Source organism: Lutra lutra, chromosome 1, assembly GCF_902655055.1.
Source record: "Lutra lutra chromosome 1, mLutLut1.2, whole genome shotgun sequence".
In the NCBI taxonomy this organism is placed as follows: Eukaryota; Metazoa; Chordata; class Mammalia; order Carnivora; family Mustelidae; genus Lutra; species Lutra lutra.
Window position 1 is genome coordinate 106,015,088 of NC_062278.1, and position 4,582 is coordinate 106,019,669.

The 4,582-nt window shown below is 44.0% G+C and overlaps 1 pseudogene; it reads right to left on the reverse strand.

Annotated features, from left to right (window-relative positions):
- Positions 1-2,825: 2,825 nt before the first annotated feature.
- On the reverse strand, positions 2,826-3,174 carry LOC125100675 (ragulator complex protein LAMTOR5-like; annotated as a pseudogene).
- Between the last annotated feature and the right edge of the window lie 1,408 nt (positions 3,175-4,582).

Genomic DNA, 4,582 nt, shown 5'->3' on the forward strand with positions numbered 1-4,582 from the left:
ATTTGTTATCAAAAGTAATAGGATGAGACCTTGGTAACTCAATTCCATTGTTTTGTAGAATTAATTTCAGCAGGTCACAGGCTCCTTGCATTGATCTAAAGACAAACAGGGGCAACACAGAGTGGGCATAAAAGAAATGTGTGTTTCCTGATATATGGGGTTGCAGGAGGCAAGTTTTGACTTCTTCCTTTGGGAATTCAGCCCCCCACATTTGGCCCCTTTCCCCCAACCGACTCCCCCCACCCCCAACAAAAGAACAAAACCTTGTCTTGCTAATGTGCCCTGGAAGAACTCAATAAAATAGGCATTGCAGATTAAGTGTCCTTCTGGGTATTAGTCACACAGGGTATAACTATCTATGCAGGGATTCAGGCTAATTGTATATTCTAACCAGGGCTATAGGTTCCTCTCCTCCTCAAGCCTTTTTGGGTTGTTTATTCTCTAGGCAATTGTGTACAACTTTCTACTTGTAGATAATTGCATTTGTCAGGTATGTCCCCATCGAGGATAAAGTATATCATGAACAGGATTATTAATATTACCATAGATAGAAAATACAGGAGTTTCTTCAACTACTCAGTTGAAGTACCTTAATGCGAAGTACCTTAATATGCATGCACAAAAAAGAAATGAAAAATAAAGGAAACATATTGTCTCTCCTACCCATCTATGAGCTCTTGAAAGCTGGCTAAAACCTATCTTATCAAAGTAACCTTTCCCCAGTGCACCTTACAAAGCCCAGCCATGGTAAGGTCCTAATAAACACTGAATACATGAGTGAAACTGAAAGTGACTTCCATTTTTCAGATTGGCTTTAGGAGAACCGAATTCCTTGTTAACTCAAAAGAAATCCGTGGGAGGGACTCATTTGCGAGGGGGCACCCGTGGGTGGTTGTCAGCACAACGCAAACATTCTTTGCTTTGTCACCCTGCCTCCTTCTTAGCACTGGCCAATTCCCAACCTCTGTCTGGGTGTCAAGAAGGTAGAAGTAGAGACGCCCTTTGCCACTTTCCCTGCCCTTTTCATCCTCTATTTTCCCCGGCTCTCAGTCGCATTCAGGCGCGCACCACGGTCTCCCTTTACAGCCCCTGGATCTTCAAGAACAGCCTCCCACATTCCTGGCTGCTTCCTCCACTACCGGGGTTGGACCAAGCCCCTCGCTCACGTTGGCATCCGGGCTTCCCTTTGTCCAGTGTTACTTGTGGGCCAATAATCCTGGCTCCGAAGGAAGGCATAAGTAGGAGGAATAGTCGATGAGCAGAAATGATAAAGTGGAAGGGTGGGAGGTGACAAGGTTGGGAAGGACGAGGAGAAAGCATTGGAGAGGAGGCAGTGGTGCCCTCAATGCGTCCCCCAGTTCACACGGAAAAGTTAAACAAACAAATAAACAAAAACAACGTCTGGAACTTTTTATACAGTTAAATGTATTTAATTGTTTTACTCTGAGATGATGAGCTCTCAACAGTTTCTGCATTAGCATGTTCTTTTATGAGCAAATGGCAATGAAATAAAGAGTTGGTAGGTTGGTTCATAATTTTATTATTATTTTTTAATGAAATTGTATTGGTCTGGGAAATCCCAGTGCTTGACAGAGAGATTGAGAGCTCTTAATGGCTTTGGAGTCAGAGTCTAAGCTTAAACGCTGCTTTCTGTCCTGGGGTAAGTGATTTAACCTTCTGGATTTCAGTTTCCTCATCTGAAAATAATAAGTGCCTCCAGGAGGTTAAAGACGACCATGAAATGTGCTTAGCACCTCGTGGAGAACATAGATCTTACTGTTAGATTTTATTATTATTAATATAATGATAAATGGAAGCACTTGTATTTAGGTACTCGTTAAGGGACTAACTTCATGTGTGGGAGTGGGTTTTAAGTGGTGACAGACTGGCAACTACTTAGGGAAGACCAGGTTGGTTTTTCTTTGGTGTAATTGGAAAGGTGATGGACTTCAAGGCAGATCGGTTTGCAGCCCAGTTCTGTAATGTGCTAGCAGAGTGACCTTGGGTCATTTAGTTGACACTGGAGCCTCACTGTCTCATCTAAAGGATGGGGTAATCATGCTCACTACTCAGTGCTCTTGGAAGGCACTGGGTTCAGAGATGGGTAGTGGTAATGACCTAACACAGTAAATAGTTTTTGGCATAATTAATTTTCACACAACCCTTTAAGGAGGTTTCATGATTACTCCTGGTTTAAATATAAGGAAAGGAGTTTGTAACAGTGTTTGTATGGTTTGTCTGGTGGTAGCTACACTTAGAGGGGGCATAGCATAATGTAGTTGTCCATTGGCTAAGTTGTATACCTGAAACTAATATAACATTTGTGTGTCAACTGTACTTCAATCTAAAAAACAGTAAGTATGAGAAAACTGAGAATAAGGTCAAGTAATTGCCCAAGGTCACACAGGGGCAGAGCCTAAATACGAACCCAAACTGTCTTTATTTTTATTTTATTTTATTTATTTATTTTATAAACCTCTGACCAGGTTTATTAAACATAACAAAAATCTATGTACAAAGTAACCTGGTCCTGCCGCTTCAAAACATGATCTTTTCCTACTAATATTTTGATAAATCTGTCTGAGTGTTAAAAGCAGCTTACTCTAAAATTAATGGAGGGCGCCTGGGTAGCTCAGATGGTAAAGTGTCTGCCTTCAGCTCAGGTCATGGTCCCAGGGTCCTGGGATCTAGTCCCACATTGGGCTCCCTGCCCAGGGGGGATCCTGCTTCTCCCTCTGCCTCTCTCTCCGTCTCTCATGAATAAATAAATAAAATCTACAAAATTAATGGAAAAGTGCCCACTGTACACTAAATAAACGGCCTAACTACTGGAACTTTAATAGTTCTATGATACAACTAACATAGGTAGGATCGAGTCCCTGTGACAGGCTGCTGGAGAACTGATATGAAGCCATTTTGGGCACTGCTGCTGGGATGCTGTCAAGTTTTTGGATTCTGATGTTCCCATTATCTGATTCTAGACACACCACAGGAATATTGGTGGGCTCTGAGGTCTGCTTAGCTGCTTGCTGGGCTAGAACCGATATCACCCCTGCATGCGCATCTGATCGGCTCCCATGGCAGCCCAGAGTCCTTAGAGATCTGAGCACAGGGCTCTGACAATGGATGGATTCTTTTTGTGTCCTCCAAGTGCTGTTCCAAGGTGGCCTCCATCCCGTCCATCCCCACACGCCCTTGGCCTAAACCCAGACTGTCTTTAAAGGCCACTCCCTTAACCACTAAGCAACAGTCAGGGTAAAGGCGCCATGTGGAGATGATCTGAGGATGCTCACCAGTGAACTAGATTTGGGAGGAGATGCAAATCACAAAGGTAAACAACATCTATTTGGAGAGGAAAGCTTTTTTTCTTAATTTTCTTGATTTGTATTTCTGAGGGGCCATAATTTGTTAAAGTTTTCTATATACACACAGTAAGCATCTAATAACATTTGTGTGCTGAGTCAGTATCCAGTTTGGGATTAACATCCGTTCCTAGAAAAAGGGGACTAAGGCACCATCCCTGCCTCAGGCAGTGGGCAGTTACTAGGGGAGAATGACACACAATTGCACTGCAGGGACACAAGCTTTGGAGTCCAGGGTTGGAGCACTAGGCCGGGGGGGGGGGGGGGGAGTGGGGGCGGGTGTGGCGGGGGCGGTGGTGGTGGAAGGGGGCCGGGTGGAGGGGGAGAAAGGGGAGGTGAAGAGGGGTGGCTAGAGCAGCTTTCCCCTCACGGTTGTCTCTAGAGGTGAGTACCGGAAGTTTAGGAGGGCCCCACATGATGGTGAGATGAAGAGCCTCCCTTTGGGTCTGCAGATGTGTTTTGATTATTCACAACTACATGCCAACGTTTAGAAATTGGGAGCTTTCACATAAATAAGATGATTTCTGGCTTCTCTAGAAAACTTGGATGCTCTAGAGGCCCTGGGTCCACCTTCCAGCCTGAGCTCAATTGCTAGACCAGGGTATGGGACACCCCGAGTGGGCCAACTCTCTTGCACTGTGCCTAGCAACGGAGTTTCCTACCCCTCTCTAACCCAGGGCCTGAGGAGAAAGGAGACAACATGGGATTTGTCCTGGCAGCTGTTTGTAGTTGCTTGGATATTAAATTTTCTGACATAGAGCTTCAGAAGAGGGGCCAAGCAAAGTGATTAAAAATCTTAATGGATTTGTACATGGCCAGCTGATTATATTAAGTGACAACAAGAGGAATGGCAATAGTAAGAACGATTTCCTTTCTCTTTGATTAACTTTTCAGCTCAGAGGAGGGGGAGTTTCTTTTACCTTAATTTATCGAAGGCATAAATGTGAATTTTGTGTACTTTAAAATAATGATCCTCAAGGTTAGCTGTTTTTAAAAATACCACATCCCAGGCTGTATCCCAGTCCAATGATATGACACCCAAGCATTCAAAGAGGTTTTTTTTAAACTCCCCAGGTGAGTCTGTTGAGCACCTAGTCTTAGTTTTGAGAACTAGAGGTCTGGTGCCTGCTTTTTTCTCTTAGTGTTCCTGGAGCACTGGCTCATTTCCAGCAACTTAAGAGTCCGTGGCAATGCTGTCTTTCAGAACACCAGTTTCCAGA